Source organism: Dromaius novaehollandiae, chromosome 2 (assembly GCF_036370855.1).
Source record: "Dromaius novaehollandiae isolate bDroNov1 chromosome 2, bDroNov1.hap1, whole genome shotgun sequence".
Classification (NCBI taxonomy): Eukaryota; Metazoa; Chordata; class Aves; order Casuariiformes; family Dromaiidae; genus Dromaius; species Dromaius novaehollandiae.
This window is the reverse complement of record NC_088099.1, coordinates 124,543,659-124,564,586: the sequence shown is the minus strand read 5'-3', so window position 1 is coordinate 124,564,586 and position 20,928 is coordinate 124,543,659. Positions and strand designations below refer to the sequence as shown.

The 20,928-nt window shown below is 41.0% G+C and overlaps 1 long non-coding RNA gene across 1 annotated transcript in view; it reads left to right on the top strand.

Moving 5' to 3' along the window:
• The first annotated feature begins 1,773 nt into the window (after nucleotides 1-1,773).
• The window catches only part of LOC112983525 (uncharacterized), a 33,069-nt gene continuing 13,914 nt past the window's right edge, over nucleotides 1,774-20,928 (top strand). The window contains exons 1-2 of the long non-coding RNA XR_003259251.2: nucleotides 1,774-1,984; nucleotides 2,117-2,180. This is a non-coding gene — a long non-coding RNA (uncharacterized LOC112983525). The remainder of the gene's footprint in view (nucleotides 1,985-2,116; nucleotides 2,181-20,928) is intronic.

Genomic DNA, 20,928 nt, shown 5'->3' with positions numbered 1-20,928 from the left:
CTGCAAATGGACTTGCTGTAGGAAGTTAAACCTCAGACTCATGGAGACGCTTGTGAAATCCTCTTGGGATTTCACCCCTAGTGTCTTAATGCGTCTGGTTAATTGTCAAGTGCCAAGTCTACATTCATCAACTAAATGAGAATCATTACAAAACTGTCTCACCCATTGTCACAGAGGCAAAGGTTCCTTTCAACTCTAATAAATTAAATTAAATTGGCTCAAACCCTGCAACCATAGACAGAATGGCTTCGTGTTGAGAGGAATGGCTTTGACTGACACCTGTCGGGCTGACTGGGGATGGTTACCAGAACGAATAGCCTCAGACAAAGGGGTTTTCTGTGTTAGGGGAGGGATTTTTCCTGTGCAGTCACCCCATCAGCTGTTGGATGCGGGGTCTGGGAGAAGCCGTGAGCGGTGAAGCTGCATTACTGACTTTAGGTCAGAACATGGGATTCTTCTCCTGGAGTTCTGAAAGTGCTGCTAAATGTGTGTGGATGCTGTTGCTGTTGCTGTTTCATCTATCTCTGAGGTGACAAGCTGGAAACTGTGCGTATCTGCATATAGTAGCAATTGGGTAAGGAAGTGTGTGTCACGTGAGATTTTCTTCACATTTCTTCCCAGTTAGCAAACATTCCAGTGATCCAAAAAAACTATATTTACTTTTGTCACTAGGAGGCTGATCTAGCTAGTCTTTACTTTGCCTGTGTGTTTTTAAAAGTCCTTTTTACCATGTCTCTAAGCTCACCAGTATAGATTTCAAGCTTGAACTTCACCTTTTTTAACAGTTTTGTCAGATCACTGTGTGCAAATGTAAACCACGAGGCTGTCAGTGGTAATTCACCTTTCTGAAACCTAATGCAGGTGAAATGTATTCTGAGTAACCGCCACAAACCAGCATTCAATATGGGGAAGCTCTGTTGCTGCACCGACCGTCACATGATTCTGTTCTGGCTTCAGACATTTGCATGGGAAATGAGTGGTTGGCTCATGGCATAGGAGTAGGTACTAACTGTTTAGGTTCACAGCTAGTGTAAATCCAGTCAGTTTTATTGAAGGCATTAAACGCTCCACATTGTGGTACCTGAGGATCTGTCACATGGGTTTTCTAAAACGAATTGGAGAGCTTGAAATAAGATGTACAAAATTTTTAAATTGAAATATTTTAAAGGTGCCTTTTTCTAATGTGTTGTATATTTGAATTACACAGCTGCAGCTCCTTCAAAACACAGTTAAACAAGCTGCAATTTTACAAACATTTGAAACTGAGAATAAATAGCGAGGGAACTGGATGTCTATGTTTATATGCAAATCAATATCCTAACTGTATAAGAAAGGCTTAATATTCTGACTTGCTCTTATGAATTTGGATACAAAAGAATTTAAAATTACAATACCAAAAATGGATTACTGAGCAGGAATGAACCAATAATTTCAGCATGTAAATGTAATTATTTCTCAGCTAAATACATTTGGTGCTGAGCTTTCTGGGCTGGTTCTTGTAGGATACCTCATCTTGAGAAACAATCAGTCAGATTTAATTGCAGCGTCTTCTGATCTCTGTTACTAGAATTCCTATTCTAGAAGTAGCAGTGCTGCGTCTTTCTTCCTTCCCTTAAATGCTTTTGGTATGACTGTCACAGCAGAGACACAGGTGGCTGTAACCACAAACAAACATCTCCGGTGAAGCAATAGAAATGGTCTTAACTGGCAGTTTCATGAAGGTTGGTGGTTGACAGAGAGTGACAGCTGATAATTTTGCACTTCAGAACATGGTGGTTGTGGTTTTTCTCAGTACTCTGAAGGCAAGGACTCTTTCTAATCTATTTTTCCTTTCTCTTCGCAGTCATTTGAACACAGCAGATCTTAGTGATTTGCCCCTTACTTGAGCAAGTAACGTCAATCCATAAAAGTGATTTCTAGAGCAAAGCAGTTGGTGATGAAGATCCAATGTCTGCACCATATGAAGAAGCTGTATTTCTACAAGGTGTGCAATATGATTATGTTCTGGCATCATATGTTTGCATCTTTCAGAGGAGGTTTTCTGGACCGGGTCTGGTCCTCTGGATTGAATGCACATTCATGGGGGTATGTTCCTGTAATGTGTCTTCTGTTTTAGTTTCATCTGAAGAGGATCCAGCTCATGCCCTTCAAGACCATGCCAGGATGACAACCGAACCATGGTAGGTGAGTGTATGATCAGGGGATTCTCTTCAAAAGCACACTCCTGATCTGAATTGAAGTGCTAATGTAGGTGGACCTACAAACACCGACATTTCTAAAATATTGATCTCTCTAGTAGAGTTGTATAGAAAGTTATTTTTAAAAGAATGAAAAAAATTTAATCTCTCTCTGGCTCTAAAAAAATCTACAATTATGCAAATGAAGAGGGACCAATACTTGATCTATTAATGTAAATGGAATGGTAATTCCAGCAAGCGCAATGCCTGAATCCACAGCTCCTAGAGTTCTTTATCATAGGATGGGCCTTTCCAGGGACCCACCTACCCCTTGCTCATAGAAAAATAGCAGTCAAAAAGCAGTTCTTACTTTTCTCATAATTGGGATAGAATCTACTGACCCAATAGTAAATAAACTGCTGTTCCAAAATCTCACAGAGTTGGAAACAAGAATGCTGTGACCCCAATCTGGGCCTGGTTCTTTAAGATACTGTTGCTTTACTGAGATGTGCTCAAAACCCTCAGCTGCTACTGCTCACAAAGGAAGTCCAGCACATCACCACTAACACTCCCACCCACAGAATGAGGTGAAGAAAGAAATGCTAAAAATCAGGCCCAGATTGAATGCAGTGGTGTGTATACTTTGATAGTGTGGAGGGGGGAAAAAATTGTCTAGTACAGCTGTAGACAAATCCTAAGGTCAAGTGACTGCAACCTCTGTAAAGATTCCTGCACAAATCTGCAGTAAACCAGGAAAAATAGCTCTGAGATAGGACCATTCATAGCAATCTCAATAAGATACCCAGATGTCCAGGTCATTATTTAAATATCAGCTTTGACAACTATTTAATTACTCATGCAAGCAAAGGAAAATCACAGATACTCACTGTTGGTAGGGAATTCACTCTGATGGCACTGCTGGGCCCAGAGGAGATTGCACAGGAAGTCAACAAAGAGAATTAATAGAAGCTGTTTTAAAGAATAGAATCATGAGATGCATAGATAAGTGTAATATATTGGGGAAGACTAAACATTTGGTTCTCACATGGATAAGTGACTATTCTAAAGATATCAAACAAAGGGTAGGGTAAAGGCTTTGTTCTCACAGAAGGGAGAGGTCACTGTGGGGAGACAGAGCCCTGAAGAGATCTCTGTGAAAGCTTGTGCTGTTCAAAACATTCATAATTGATCTGAAGAGACTGATGAATTGTTAGATAACATTCAGTGATGATGGTAAGGTATTCATGTAGGAAATAGAAAGGCCAACTGTGAATAGATACCAAAGAATTTCAGGAGAGTGAGTGAGCCGGGTAGTGAAATGGAAGATGAAATTCAACATAGGTAAATGTAAAGTGATAAACAGGGGAAAAAACAACTCTATATACACAATGATGGGTTCTGAATCAGTTGAACCACACAGGAATGAGATTTTAAAATAAATAATTACCTAAAAATGTCAACTCAATATGCAGTAGTGATCAAAAAAGCAAGTCCAGTATTAGGAATTACTAGGGAAGAGGATGAAGAACAAATCAGAAGTTATTATTATGCAGAATATAAATCCACATTTTGAATATTGTATGCCTTTCTGGTATCCCTATCTCAATAACTATAAAGTAGAACTGAAAAAGGTGTACAGAAGGGAGAAAAGGAAGATAAAAGAATGAAACTACTTCCATATAATAATGAATAAATAGACTAGGATTCTTCAGGCTAGAAAGAAACAACTGAGGGAAAACATAATGGAGGCTGTAAAACCATAAGCGGCACTGAAAGTGAGTAGAGAACGATTGTTCCCTGTTTCTCTTAATATAAGAGCTAATGGGCAACAAATGCAACTAGCAGGCAGGAAATACAAAACTAGCAAAAGAATTTTTTTCTCACACAGTGTATGGTTAAGCTATAAAACGCGTGGTCATAGGGTGTGTGGGATGCTAAAAATTTACATGGGTTAAAAAAGCAACTTGGATAAACTAATGGAAATTAAATCCATTGAGGGCTGTTAAATATGTGCTACATATTAAGCACCTACCATTTGAGTGCATTTAATAGGCTATTAAATACTACCTCTAGTGAAGGAAGTCCCTGAGCCACAACTTGCTAGAAGCTGGGAGAAGCTATCAGGGAAATATCATTACGTGCTTGTCCTTTTCTCATGCCTTCCCTTTGCCATCTACTATTGGTCTCTGCTGGAGAGAAAAAACTGGGTTAGATGGACCTTCAACCCAATATGGACATTCTTGTGTCCTGGGTGGTGTTTGGAAGATATAACCATTCAAATTTCCCTTTTAAGTCTGAACGATGACAAACCCAAGGAAGACAGGAATGGGTTGGGCCCAAACTTCACCTCACCAAGGAGAAGCCATGCTCTAGTGGCTGATAGGATTTTGAATAGGCAGGACATATCTACGCTGACAAGGGGCTGTATTTTGGCATCTCTGCGTTAAGAATTTATTTTTGGGGTAGCTCACAGAAAATTACTGCCATTTTCACCTTCCTAGACTAAGCCATAGATGGAAACACTGAAAGACAGACTTCTCTTACTATCATAGCAATGGCATAGCTCTCTCACAGACAAAATTGTTTAAGTGTATTAATTAATTTCTCACCTGTTCAGTTTGTGGCTTGAGGGATGAAAGAATAGCTCCTGACAGTGCCACCACCTATATGCAAAGGGATGATCAAAAATTTTTTTTTTGATTTTCAGAGTCTACCATATTCTACTCATCACTATTCAATACTGTGTTCTAGCCATCATTCATGAATTACTTCAGCTATACTCCCTCCTTTAATGAGAGGAGCACACTCCTTAACAAAAGCTAGCTGTCAAAACAGTGTATTCCATTTCAAATCAATTAATTTTATGTGTACAGCTAGACCCACTATAAAATATGTGTGAAATAATAGGCTTCTGGAGTGGAGTTTATGTCTAACACCCTAAGTAATTAAAACTACATGAGGACAATTTTGACAGTATACTTTATCATTGGGACTTATTTTCCCATCCTACCCTCAGAGGGCAATTTGATGGCCATGTAAACAATTGATCATGTATGAATGAACAATGAAAACTTTTTTAGCAGTCCAAAGGTTTCATTTCCTTAGCAAGCACATCAGCACACAGCGGTGTTAGTACCAGTGCCATAGACACTGCGTAGGAAGCACTGGTTGGTAGAGGATTGCAGGAAATCTGCTCCCTCCATTCTCCAAAGAGCTCCAGTTCTCTCTGCTCTGGGCATCATCCCCCAAGTCCTCATCTGGCCATGAATATTGCATATTTTCACAAAAAGATGAAGAAAACAGTGGCCCTTTCAAACTGTTACAAGCGGCAGTCACTTCCATAAGGACTTCTCTCAAGGCCACATGAAATGAGAAAGAGGGAAGGAGGACAAGCTTTTCACACAAAGCGAATACCAAATAGAGAGCAAAACTCTTTCTTCTGGCAACTTGAAGAGATTCACAGTTGTGGAATCAACACACTTGCGTGCTGTATCTGTGAGGATGCCAGGAAAACACCAAATGCATTCAAGATTTATGCACACAAGTGAGGACACCAATGCAGTGTGGATGGAGGCTGCGTAGTCGCTCCCTCTGTCATACATCCTATAACACAGCTGCAGCTCTGGGCAGTGTTAGTGGAGGGATTACAATTCCTAGTAAATCTGCCAGAGAAGTAGAGCAGTATATTTGAACCCGATCCTCTGCTGAATTTGGACTACTGTGTAGGAGTCCTTTCACTGTGATAAGGGAAGTCTCTAGTACTGTGGCCAGAGCACAAGGGGCTTTACTCTTGACTTGTCTAACCTTGACCAAAACTTGTCCAGGCCATGGGCGATAGCAAATCCTGCCTCCCTCCCTCAAGTTTCTCCCATTCCTGCCGCTGTTAGAGAAGCACTGCAGGGAGTAAAATAGGGAACAGGTGCCTAAAGGGCCTAGAACAAACATAGACTTAGTGTCCTGGCCCCTCACTCAACCATGGAGAACAAGTCCTTGGAAAACCTTCTGTGCAATTTCACACATTTTATCCTTAAAGCTGGACACTGCAAACTGCTGACCACTGAGAAGAGAAAGGTTGGTGAGCTTTGTTTTATTTAAAAATATACATTTGAGTGGCGATAGCAGAAATCCAATCTTTTTCTTGGGAATGTAATTATCAAATATATTTATTACCTTTTCAAAAACAGAAATTCACAAAAAGAGGATGGGCAAATTTTTTTTAAAAGTGGGTGTCTGAATTTATGCATCTAAATAAATGACTGATTCTCAGAATTTCTGGCAGTTCTTTTGGCAGTCAGCCCACTGGCTGACCTACAGACCATCACTTTTTACAGTTTGGACTAATTGTACTCCAGATAGTTTAAAAACAAAACAACACACAATTCTGCTGAAGCAGAATTTGTAGCAGGGCTTTATGCTGCTACAGCAACTCCGCAGTAGCTGAGCAAGCTTAACCTAGTCTGGCAGTGTCTGCATGAACAGTGACTGCAATGCAGACACATTCAAAAGGTGCTAGGGAAAGAATGAGTGGCTCTGTATAATGAAGAGGTATTAGGGTCTGTCACAGGTCCCAGAAATTTGCTATGATGCTAGACAATAAGATAAAATACTAGGCAAAAATAAAATACTGCTAAAAGCAGTATTTTCCAGGGTGTCTCCCAAATATCCTCATTTCTAAGTGCTGTGGGCAGCTAGATTTTTCTGTCTCCTTATAAGCTAAAAAGGGGCTCTTGCTGGGTACAGCTTGTACCTGCTGGGTATGTCTAATCCAGCTTGGAGAGGGGCCAAGCAGAAATGATAACTAGGGGCTCAGGGCACTTGAGTGGAAAGAGTGCCATGAGATGAGATGTTTGTGTCTGGCTGGACACTGCTGGTTTTTTAATTGGATGAATAGAGGAGTGTCTTTCTGGAAAGGCTTGAGGAAGACCTAGGATGGTCTTAGTCCATCATGAGAAGATGCTTCAGCTAATTTTTAAAGTGCCTGCCTTGTAAACCAGTATAAATCAACAGAACAGAATAGGGAAGCAAGGCCCTTCCTCAGCCCTTAATCCCCGTCCCTGCTGATGAGGGCATAGAGGTCAGAACTGCCTTGTCTCTGAAAGAAAACTGCACTGAACAGAGAAAGTCCAAGAATTTTTATATGCATGAAAATAATACACTGATTTATATTATTGCGATTCTAATGTGCACAAATGTTAAAACAGGATGTTCCTAGTTGTGAAGGTTCTTTTTGTCTTTTAGGACAAAAAATCTCCAGAGATTTGTTTAGAATTATAAAACAGAAAATCAAAGAAGATCCTGAAATTAATTATTTTTTTATGAGTACTTGTTAATTTAATTCTTAATTAAGATGCAGTGTAAAAAGACTTCACTCTCAACCCACATCATTTATTTATTAAAAGCTGTTTGACTAGTTAAAAAGGATATAGCAAAACCATTTATATAGTCACAGTTTTATAATTCCTTATGTGTGACATGCCTTGACTGGCAAGATCACTGTACCTTATCCAAACAATATGAAATCAGTTGCTCATCATCTTTTGGAAGATGGAGCTTCTTTTCTTCATAGAGAACCATTCTGAGTAGAAAAAGAAAAGCTCATTGTAATTTATAAATAAAAGCCAGATATTTTCTGCATGGATCATTGTATTTAGATGCAAATGTAGCCTTTGCATCATGCTCCATTAGACGTACATAGTAGTGCTTCTGAAAGAATATTGCTGATTAGCCAGTATTTCTTCAAAATTCAATTTATATAATATAAATTAAAATGGCAACTCTACAACACTTCAGCCAGTATTGTGGTGTTCTGAGCATTTGAACTCACTGCTAGATGTCTTCTTTTGAATTCAGTTTGTGTACTCTACCAAGTCCCTAAAATGGAAAAATCTATGTTATGCATATATACTAGAGGCATACTATTGACTATGTGTACTTGCCTTTGATTTATACCAGAAATTAATTTCAGAGTTATTTGGAATAGTAAAGCTCATTCTCTTTGCCAGTTAATTGCTATACTAGCTTATGCTTCACACCATACGGAAACACCCTTTTAAATATGCAAAGTAAAAAAGCTAAAAATAAATCACAGCTGCTGTTAGATGGGGGTCTAAAGATACAGCCAAGGCAGAAAAAAAAAAAGGAACTGTCTTGGTTTAAATACAGCTAAACTGCTTTTAATATTGAGAAGTTCTTTTTCTGTTCTCCAAATCAATATTCATTAATAGTATCCAGAACAGAGAACCTTTAATATAAAGCACTGTGATAACAGTAGTAATTACAACATTCATTTACGTAGCTATAATATTTTCCTACTCTCAGTTACATTAATGGCTACTATAAAAATTTGTATTTGGCTCATAAGGGCCAACTTATATCAACACATGTTTCTTACTGGTAAGTTCAATTGAGGTCTGAATCAGTATCTCAATTTACAAAAATACAAAGCACCTATAGGTAAAAATGAGTTTTATCTTTGCAGCCGTGATTTTTCCTGATCAGTAATGGTAGCTTGACCTCCTCCACAAAGATGAAGTGAATATATCGAGCCCTTACACATTATGTCTGATTTCCTATAACTATCAAAGTACAAATCTGCGAAACATTTTACTATATGAACTTACATAACTTACATGTTACCCAAAACAGAGCTACGATGGAAATCTCTCTTTTTCTGCATAGTCAGTTATTTTTCATAATGTCTATCTCACCAAAAAAGCAATTTTTTCTCTGGTGCCAGATTTTCTGTGGATACACATGGCACAGAAGTGTAAGCGAGGAAGGGGAAGGTTCTTCACTTCCAGTTTCCATCTTCAACTACCAAAGAACTGCAATATTTCCCCGCTTGAGGTGTGGGGCTGCGAACCAAGCAGCAGCCGAACCCCCATGGCACTGCACCCCTTTGCAATGACTTCCCATTCCTCTCCTGCAAACCAGGGCAAATAAGGTCACGAGCCTCACGAGCACCAGCAGCTGGTGCGCTCGGGAGCCCCAGAGCTCCTGCCCAGCACGGGCAGCCAGGCCGGCTCACGTCGGCCCCCTCCGCCTGGTCACTCCCTGCTGCAAGCAAAGCGAAGGGGTGAGGACGCATGGCTGGGGTTCAGAGAGGACAGCTTCTCGTGATGGCTGGCTGAGCACATACTGGTTTGCACTGATTGCAAAAGTCCTGTTGGCAAGTTTGTAGGACTTTGTGAGCTGATCTGACAGCAATGATCTCACTAAAAAAGGGGTAATTTTAATTCTAATGGGTTCCTCGGCCCAGCAGACCACCTGCTCCACCTGTGCTGTGGTGACACTGCTGCAGGGACAGTAGGGAGGGCAGGAACAAGCGGCTGAAATTGAGAGGGGAACTGCTTGAGACAGCCTTGCTACTGAGAAAATGGTACGCGACACCATGCCCTCAGTCATCTTACTCTTTCCCATTCTCTTCCACCAGAATTAGCTAATACTGTTGCAAAAGCCTCGCAGGCACAAAAAGAGAACTGTTGCGTAGAGAACTGTTGCTGGGAAAATGCACTCTGGAAATCATTCTAGCAGCTAAAGAAGGGCAGCAGCACATTTTCAGATTAATGAAAAATGCATGCAGGACCATCACTTAGACAATCTGGTAATAATACAACAGACTCCCAAGTAACTACCTGCTCTTGCTCTTCTTTAAGTTAATAACAAAACTTCCCTTAGGAGTAGCTTCCATCCAGTAAAATCATATCGCTACATACAGTCAATAGAAATTTTTTAAAATATTCAGTTTTACATTAGTTCAAAGAATTCATGTGCTTGGAGAGATCTTCAGAGTAAAATTCTCTGCTTCCAGTAGAAAGAAGTGATTAATTAGACCCACAACAATTGAGGCAGCCTCTAAACTACCTGTATTTACAAAACATAAAATTGGCAGCACGAAGAGAGATTCAAGGCCTGAAAGACGCATGAGCAAAAATGTCAGGTATGTTACTGAAATCATAAAAGATTTCCTGTTAGTAAGTCCTACAAGATGCATGTCTGACTGTCAAATGAGGAAGTTGAAGCTGGAGCGCATGAAGAAATTTGATGTATTCAATATCAGATTTGCCTCTCATACTGGAGAACAGGGTGAGGTGGCTGGCCAGCATTGTATCCCTGTGAATAGACACCTACAATGAAAGCTCATTGCTGGCTGAGCTGACTGCATCCAAATCTTTCATGTTTTCTGCCGGATCGCAGTGAACGTGTTCCCAAGCTAACTTCTCTCCCGTATTCTTCCTTACTTACCAAGTACTTGCCTCACCTCTTTGCAGCACATTTTTTTTTTTATTATTTTCTTTGGAGTGTGATTGCTTTGGATTGGGGCATTCCTCACTGCAGAAGCTGGTGCTGTGTCACCCCATGTCACTTCGCTTCTAAACCCCTTCTCATCACTTCCTCTCGTGAAACAGGGCTGCAGGGAAGCAGTGCCCCTAGAGAGGGGGAATAACGAAACTGTGCCAAAAAGTGCTGAAATAAACTTCAGTTGAGGTTGCTTCCCTGTTCTGGAAACAGGACTTCTCCCTTGGATAGAGGGTGCGGAGCACCTTTGGCAGGAAAGTGGTGTTGCCGATGTTCATTTTGGGCTCTGCCTGCCAGGCCCGGAGGCACTCGCAGGCTCTGCAGCCCCTTCTCCATCCATGGAGTCTGCACCGATCTGCCACAGCCACATAACCTGGATCTGGCTGCAGCAAAAACAGCTCAGTTTTGAACTTGTGACCTGCCTCTGCCCGTCTGGCAATCCTGGGGCTGAGGCTGACCCTGGTCACCGTCACCGGCCCTGCCGTCCTCGCCCTACCGGCCCGGCATTGCCCTTGCGGAGAGCCGCGTCCTGCTGCTCCCCAGCCATGCTGCTCCCTCCCTTTCCCTGCACAGCCGCTTGGACTCCATGCTCCGAAAAGTAGAGTGTTGCTACCCATTTCAGATGGCTTCAGCAAATACAACGCTGATTCTATTGCTGGAGTTCTTCGCCTCCTTCACAGCCAGAATTGGCATCAGTTGCCAACTGTGATGGTTGCTCATTTAAGATTTGTACTTACTAGTACCAGAAACGAATGCTAAAAGTCTTGCTCTGGCAGACTTCGAGCATAGCTCGAAAGCATATGTGCAGTTTGTTCCAGAGACTCCTCCGCAACGACAGCAAATGGTTTTATTCCGTCTTTAAGGATTTTCTTCATCCAAGGCACTGTGCAAGCCATGACAAATGAGTCACTTTTCAACAAACAATTTGTATCAATTAACGATGCTTCACTTCATACTGACAGGCCTCAGGGCTCCACCAGTTATGTGATATTTTTTAATTATGCCTCCAGATATATTCAGTTTTCTCTGATAGGAAGAAATGACCACCAGGACAGGTGTTTCTCTCATTTGCCTTTCTTGTACTCATTTTGCCAAATGGCAGGATTAGCAGGACTGCCAGTAGCCTCCTTCAAGCTACCATGAACTCACTGCAGCACCTACACCAGTCCCGGCATCCAAGTTAGCCAAACCACCTGCAAGAGTCCCACAGCTGAACGTACCCAGCCATTCATGTCCGGACTGCTGTAACAGTAACCCAGGTCAGGCACTTCATATTTTGGGGGTCATATTCAGGTGCTCCTGGTACGGAGGTGAGCGTTGCATTTCACACAGCTTGTGTTAATCCATAACTTCGCTTCTTAGCCCTCCGACATGACGAACTAGTGCACTGACTACACAGCCTCCTCACTTCTGACCCTTGCAGCCATTGCCGGTCCTGGCTTTAATGACAAAATGTAGTAAATTGGTTTTCTTTTCAGGCTGCATAGTTAACACAAAAAGCAGTTCAAAGGAGGGATATGAATCTTGGGTAAAGATATAACAGGATGGGATAAGATCCTTAGGGGACAGCAGCAGCTGGGGCTGGCCATGTCACGGAGATCATCGAGGAGAGGGAGCAGAGACAGCTGATAGAGGCTGCAACCTCTGTGGATGTTCTGCACCCACCAGTTTGCCGGGACATGCCCATAAGCACAGACAGCTGTTTCTTCATTGTACAAAAAAAAGATTGCAGTGGAAATATGGATTGCCAGGCCCCGTTCCCTGCCCTCACGGGCAATCATGTCATACAATTCTTTTTATGAACTTAATGTACGCCACCTTAAAAACTCTCGCTTTACGCCCTTTCTAGCATGCTTGGATGGCTGTTCCAGAGAGCACTATTTTAGAAAACAGGAACATCTTTTAGTTTCCAATCTATCTGTATTTGTATCTAGCATGCAAACATTGGCTTGTGCCAACAATAACCTTTCTCTAAAATGTTTCTGCTCCCTCACCATGGTGTAATTATAGATAACGTGTGTCCCTCCCTTAGCCTTCTCCATTATTAGAATGATCAAGCTAAGGACTACCAGCCTTCTCCAAAAATAGGCTGCCCATTCTCCTGCCCTCTTAGGGCCTGTTTCACTTACTCACTGTTATGGTGAATGAGCAAACTGGTAGTCTGTACTCTTTATATGTCCTCACCAGCGCAAATACTTCCTAGAATCTCATTTACCTTTTGTATGATTGCTTCCCATGGTGGTTCATAGTCATTCTTTGATCAGTCAGCACACATACGTCTTCCCCTCTGGCTGGCAACACTAAGGTCCTAATTTATGGAGAGTATTTGTTATTGTCAGATATATAGCTTTTTATTTTATTTTATTGAAATTCATCCCATCTCCATGAAATCGGCGAATTTCATGAACACTGCTCCTATTTACTGCACTGAAGTCATTGATGGAAATATTAAAGAAGATCAGTCTTAAGACTGAGGAATTTCCACTACTAGCATCTCCTGACTGCATATTTTGCAATCAACGCTACTCTGTTTCTTGTCCCCACAACACCACAGACCCAAGATGAGAGGTACTGACTGAAGAGTTTCTGCACACAGAGCATTATCATTATCTTCATGGAGCTGTGCAAATAAGGCAATACCAGCCCAGACAGATTGCAATCGAGATCTGGCAGGTGGCTACTTTGTTAGAAGCCAGTGATGGATTAGTTTGATGCCAACCAGAAAATCATTGATACAGTTGTGGTGGAAGTTTGTGAGGTTATTACGAACGTGTGGTGGCTGCAAAATGGTTAATTTTCCTGTCATCTCTGCAATGATATCTGGCTTTAGGAGAACAGAGTTTCAGAATTCCACTAACGGCATTCATAAATATTTCTCTCCACGGAGATGTATGATAGAAATCAAATGCACACTTTTGCACTCTAGAGACTCTATGGATATGTCAATGGGAAAGAATAATACTGAACCATTGAGGCTGGTTTGGTTGACCAGGAGGGCAGATTTGGCCACTTCTATGCTAGCGGATTCAAGCTTGCTGAGCATGCCTGCATGTATCTATTCTAGTAAGCTGTTAGACTGCTCCCCAGCACATGCCCGGGCCATTGCAGCTAGCACACTTCCTGACTAATTCCTGGGCACAGTTAGAACGGCGTAGGTGGTTTGCATGCAGCAACCCTATTTTGGAGGCTGAGACAATTTATTAGCATAGATGTAAGCTAATCAATTCCAGTTGGCCTCAGCACCTAGGAATGTTCCTGGGCACATCTGATTTATTAATACAAACATAGCCTTTGTGAACACTGCTGTGGGATACCTTTGTCATTGTGCATGGTATAAGAGAGCTATATGGCCCATGTCTATTTGAATATGAAAGCATCTTTTCCTCTTTAAAAATATGTGTACCTGCTATTATTTCAGGAGAGTTCAGTGTACCCTCTACTATCCTGGCTTAGGAGGCCATTCCCTGCTATGAGAGCACCTGGTAGGAGCAGGCTCAGTTCTGCACTGAGCTTTTGCTCAATGGAAGCAAAATGTGTATTAGGCAAACTGATAGCAAAATGGTACGGTCTGTACGCCAGCTTAGGTGCCAGGATGCCCAGCGCTCTTTGAAGTAGTGGGGTAGGAGGTAAATGGCACAACATTTGCAATCATAATGTGAAGAGCTATCACCAGAGGGGCTTAGGACACCATCAGTTTGCAGGCCTGGCACAAGCGACTGAAAAGCTCATCTGTCATTATTGGGAGCAGTCCAAAAGAGGTAGGCATTGAAAGCACTTTGTGTGCTGGAGCTTCGCGTGGCAAGAGGCAGTGCCCAGAGAAATAGCATGAGGAAATGTGAGGCTGCATTACGTTGCCATGTCCATGCCAACTGGCAACTGCTTACTGCTTTATGTAATTTTGAAATCTATTGAAAGTTTGGATGAGCCTTTTTGTTGTGTTTCCTCAAGTACTTATCTGCCAATGGAGCGTGTAACTAAGATGCTTATTAGAGCAGGTAAAAATGTTTAGAAAGTAATAAAAATAACTTTATTAGGAAGCCATATAGCCAACTAAGCAGACAGTAAATAAAGTTTGCAAATGGCAGCAAAATGGCTGCCATGCTGCCTGTGGAGAGGATCCTGACCCCAAACAGCGTCACTTCCCTGATGATGGAGTTACATGCTATCAGCAGATCTGCTTTGCTCCCTGCTGCTGCATGGGCAGAGGAGGCAGGGGCCGCATGCCCAAGCACATGCCAGTCCTAATGTCCTGACTGACCCAGTGCCTGCCACAGCATTTCCCAGGGCTTTCTCAGCTCCAGGGTGCAATAGCACAGAGATGGTGCTGGAGCTATGGAGAGATCTGCTCCACAACTCCCTCTGCTCCCATTCTCACTTCCTGCTCCCTTTTTCCTCACCTTCCTGCTACATTTGTGGCACTCCGATATCACCTTGCCTTCCCTGGCCATCAGCAACCTGTCCGTATTTCCTCTCACTGCTCACTCATGGTGGAGACTGAGCTCAGACCCAATATGTACGTCCTATAGTAAATCCTTAAAATTTCTTTTTCTTCCTCGCCTCCCCTGGTGGATTAAGTTCCCTTCAAAGTCCTCAGTGGATGCTGCAGCTCAGAAAAAGTGAGAGTCCTGCCATACAGCAATGAATGAATCACAATATATTCTTTGTCCGTAGAACATAATAAAAGAAAACACCTTTTCATATTCTTTCCCGTAGCAAGGTCACAGCTGGATACCTCTCACAGTTCACTAAGCTGTTATTTCTTCTTTCTATATGTGTCCTATCAGAAGCATTTGCCTCCCAGGTTGTTAGCTTGCGGAAACGATAGTGATGGCTTAAGATTTCAGTTATTTTTATAAAAATCAAGAAAATATTTTTAGGCTTGGCAGAAGGACAGGAAAAACTTCAAACATGACCTTTTTACCAGTTATGGTCTTTATATCACAGTCCATCTATGTTAATTTACTGCAGATGCTATGTTGGAAAGGCAACATTTTCTCAGCTCTGAAATAAAACTTTCATACTAAAAAGCTTTTTGTCACTTGGTGACATGAGTAAAGACGGTCTGTAGGTTACCGGAGGAAGTAAGAATCCCACTGACTCCTTTGAGTTCAAAATCATCAGGCTTTATCAGCCAAGAATGAAAAAATATAGGCAAACATAAACAGGATGCTGAACTATGATACAGAAGCCTGTTCACACCAGATCTGCCTTCCCTTTCCACCCCTTGCTCAGAGAGCACACTCAGAGACCAGGTACCACATTAGGGACTTTTCCAGGCAGCACTGCCAACACAGTTCGTAATGGACACTACCCACCACACTGTCTCAATGCTAGCATACCAGTATTAAGTGTCCTAAACTCAGTATATACTATATGTAGATAGATATAATAGGCATACATAATACAGTCGCTTCTGTTAAGTCTGCCATTTTAAACACTTCAAAAAGCAGCATTCCGTTAGAGCCTAGTAGAAAAAAAAATCAAACTAGCTGCAGGCTTAGATGTTAGCTCTCTTCTTCTTGGATTGTACTTGCTAGCGATGGTGACTGGCAAAGAGAAACTCACACCTTCTTCCCTTGACTGAAGCAAAAGCAAGTTATATCTACCAAAAGAATTGCATTGGTCGTCAGATTACATGGAATATTTCTCCAGGCAGCATCAGCTTGGCATCAGCTGTGACTCCAGTGCTGCTGATGTTTTCTCTCTACTCTGTTTTAAGTTGTACTCAAATGACCCTGCACACAGCTGCTTATATGCTTGCTTCCAGGACCTGCTCTAGAGCTGGGGCCTCATCCTTCTTCTTCTGCTTTCAGGGTTTCCCCCAAGCCTGCTGGTGGTCTCGTCCTGCTTTAAAAATCTAATTGGTAGGCTAGAATAGCCATCAAATATGGCTGTGGAGCCCAAGCTGGGTGAAGCCCTTGTAAAACTTATATTAAGGAAATAATCATTGGTGTTTTTACTTGCAGCAAGGGTGCAAAACTAATCTGGAGCTTATGTTTGTGGATGGTTGGTGGTAGTGCAGTGCTGGCAAAACACAAACAAAACCCAATGTTAATGCTACAAATAACCCAACATGGACAGGGAAGTTTCAGTTAAAATGCTTTCACCAGGATTTTAAACCGATTTTCCCATACATCATCTCTCTATCTTGCAGCTCTTCTTGCCCCAGCAGATCTCTGTAAAAAGGTGTGAGATTCTGAAGAAGGCTTGTGTTGTGCAGAGTGAAAGGTATCTGAGACTTCCCTACATGAGGTACTCACACCAATTCCCAGCATTAGCAGGCTTTTTCTGCCATAGGGAAAAACCAGAACTGCACCAGTACATGCAGTCACTTCTAACAATCACACTTAGAGCTGAAAAAACAGATTTGCAGGGCTTGGCCTCATGGGGAGTTGGCAGTGCACAGACCATGCTGGCATTTCAAGCATGAGGACAAATAATTTTCTTATGTACAAATGACTGCGATTCATACCAGGATTTCTAAATTTGTGTAAGAGGACTTCTACATTTCCATTTCAACCAGGATGTATCATTACAATCCTGTAGGTATAACTGAGCATAACTGTGTACGTGACTTACCATTCCAGAGTAAAACTGACCTTGTTTCTACGCAATGAGTATATTTCCCTGACCAGTTTACACTAACACATGGAAATTCAAGAAAAGTGATACTGCTACTACCTTTGCTGGCTGGCTATAGCTAAGGCCTTTTCTGTTTCGCACTTATGGTCTGGGAGGAATGGTTTTATTACCACTGAACCATAAGGAGAATGGAGGAAAAGTAAAGAACAGCTGGGTTTAATGAGCTGGAACAGATGTAGATATTAAAGCAGCTTGTACACTTGTCATTCAAAGAGTATCTACATGTATATAAATGACGAGCAATTTAAATCAAGATTTTTGTTACAAAGGTTACGATGGGGATAGTACTCTGAAAAAAGATTCAGAACTTACTGTCTTAAATTACTTTATTTGCCACAAGCAAGCCCAAACCAACCTGATTTATGAAGGCTCAAACTATCAATCTCTGTTTAAATATGATGGACTTTTCATTCTGGACTATGTCACTGGTATCCTTTTACCGCTGTTGATATGTTCTTTTTGATTTGTTCTTCTTTTTCTCTTACATTTTACTTAAAATTATATGGGTGTTTCCAAGGTAAATTCCTAGGATACTGGTAGAGCAATCATTTATCCTTTTGAAAAGGCTATTCCAGAGGTGAGGCATCAATAGTTTCCAATCTTTGTGCAGTTCTTGAGTGTAGCTGTAAAGGAAAAAGCTTAAATCCATTCAAGAGAAATGTGCTAGTTTTATAATTTCAGTGAAAGCATTAAAAATAAATCATATGTTAAGAGGATCTGCATACTTCAGCACCAGCGCAATCTTAACTGACAGGATCTGGTTTTGGAATATGGAATTTTTTCTATGGGATTAAAGATGTCAATTCATATTTATGCAGATAAATTTAGCTGCTTAATTTTAGGCTAAGATTAATTATTTTTCACGCTGGTAGTTTGACAGTTTCCAGTATCTAAGCAAGACTGGGATGAAATCATGATGGAAAAACATTTCATCACTAATTTGTTCTTTAAATCAATGCTAATATTTAGTTCCAGGGCTAGGAATTTAATACAAAAATAGTGATTATTAAAGATGGCTTAGAAGAAATTAAATGCACCAAAAAGGTGTTACTTCTATAATAACGACAATATCTGTGTTTAAAATTCAAATCAGCTTTCCCTAATTACCCATGAAAAATTACTATTTCACTTTTATGGATTCAGTCTCACATCCTTATCTTCAAACAGCTACCTGGCGATACGCGGGCAGCAAGCACAACTAGTAACGTGCACTGTCTTCAGATCTACAAAATCATGCACTTCTCAAGGAGATTCTGTCTGTGAGAATTTGGATGGTCCACTTTTTTAAAGAACTGGTGCTTGGCAGACTTTTGTAACATGTCTCTTGCCAAGAGCTCTTTCCAGCAGATGGTAACAGCTGGGTTATGACTGAGTTTGAAAAAGTACAGAAGGAGCCCTCATGAAGGGCCCACTGTATTATCCCAGAGACTTTTTCTTGCTAGTGGGCTTTTGTTGTATCATGGCACAATTTACTCAGGCAGTTGAGGAGAACTTGCATTAAGGGATTTGACGTGATAAAATGGAATACAGGGCTGGATCCTGCATTACAGGAGAAGGGTCATTGATTCATACGGGCTACAGCCTTTGTGAATGTCAAGTATAGTTCTTAAACTAATAGAGGCTTCTTCTTACTGATCATGTTAAAATACTTGTGGTACAGAATATTTTTAGTTATTGTTAGGGTGGCCATTCAGACACTTCAGGACTATTTAAGGAAAAAGCAGAAGAGTACATAAACTCCCTATGGTGTTCTTCTTATTAATGGAGGTACCCAAGTCATGCATCACTCTGTGCAAAAGGTGATTACATAAATTCCTTGTCTCATTTCAAATGTATATTATAAACAATCAGTTTATATCAAAATCACATAAAAATAAGTATTTTGATTAGGTGTATCAATAAATCTTGTACGACTGTTTTGCTGTTCTAGCAATAATCTTATTTTACTCTTATTATATTATCAAATTATTCTTTGAAGCTGCTCTGGAGTAGCCAGGAGTCTAATTAATAGTCCTGCAATAGCTCAGCAAGCTATATTTTCAAATCCTGTTTGACATCCCATACTCAAGAATCCAAATTTCATTTGAAGACATTTTTCCTGATTGTACCCTTACTACATGTCAAAGCGTTAATACATGCCAGCTTCTGCACAGCTTAAACAATGCCAGTAAGAGGTGTTGACTGCCTCCTTTCACCTTAGTTTATTCAGATACAAATTTCTGCACACTAAACCAGTGTTTATTAAAGCAGATAAGAAAGAGGAAGGTTTATTATATATTGAGATCTGCAAACCCAAAGATTCGTGGTATCTCATGTTAATGTCAACATAGGGAGTGTCTGGCCTGTGGTCAGATCTTGAATACTTGGGGTAGATCTTGTGCTCACAGACAGTAGTCAAAACGCAGTTCATGTTAGGTGACATAATTCTAACTTGCTTTCATGTAGAAATGTGCTCCTGTTGTCTTTGCATGGGGGTCTTTCTGTCTATAATCCCCCCATCATTTTCTTTTGAATCCACCATGTAACAACGTACACTTGACAGAATGACACTGGTTTAAGTCCCTATAAATTTCACAGAGATATAGACAACTAGATAGAAGGTACAAACAACAAAGAGGTTGTTAGCCTCACCGAGGGAAATACGTAAACACAAACAGTGTAACCGAATTATTAGGTTAGGGAATGCACACATATGAGAGGCATTATGACTACCTCAAGTGCAGAGAATACTTAGGTATTTTTATAGCTTCTTAAACATTAGCGAATCCCCTGGAAATCCTGCCACTCAAAAACCCACTTCTTTAGATATGCTAAATACAAAAAAAAGTCACCAGTCCACCCCACCAGTGACCAAGATGAATTCACGATATTGTTTGGTGCTTGTGCTGATGTCAGTAAAATACCAGTCAAAGATCGATCTCTAAAACCAAAATCTTCAGGTATCAAAGTGCAAACTGATTTTCACCATTCAGCCTGAGAACAACATTGGTACATCGTCCAACTGGACACAGCTCTTCTTCAGCAATAAGCCACTTGCTGAAACCCCCACAGCTTTGGTAAGGACGTTAATGGCAATTCAGATCAACATTCAAAATGCATCAAATGACTAGAGAGAAAAGATGGGTGTAGATTTTGCTGCAGTCTATACTAAGGTAAATCAGGAGGTATTAGTTGTGTGTGCAGCAGGGTTAAACTTGACTTAAAGCAGCGTAACCAAAAGAATATGGCCTGAGGGTTCTGAAGTGCCCTGACGTAGTGATTTGTTCAGTTGTGGGCATTTTCTTCTCATAATTGCACAATAGAATGGTTGTGGCTGTGCAGAGGAGTAACATCATCATCTTTCCTTTATTTCTGTTCTACTAATACTAACATCTGCCAATGAGCACTTCATTGTTGTCCACATTACAAAACAAATCTGTCCATTACAACCCTCCACATTCCCAGCAGACCTGTAATTCAGCAGCGTCCAGGCGGCCACACAAGGCAGCTCTCACGTCAGAAGATATTATGTGACTGGTTAAAGCCTGTCACAAATCCCACAGCTCTCCTAATCTTACTTTTGAGTTGTTTTTTTCTCTCATTATTTTCTGTTTCTCCATGGAGTGGTTTTTATTCTAACCATCTTAGATGTAAATCAATCTAGAAAGGCTTGCCAGGAGGAGGAGGAATAGGAGCCTGGCTACCCATTTCTTTCCAGGCCTCTCTTACTTAGGGCAATTTGCCTTTTAAGATATTACCTTGGCAGCTGAGAACAGGTGGAGCTGGTGTGCTGTTTCCCCATTTGTCATAAGCAAGTCTAGGTTAAGCAAAA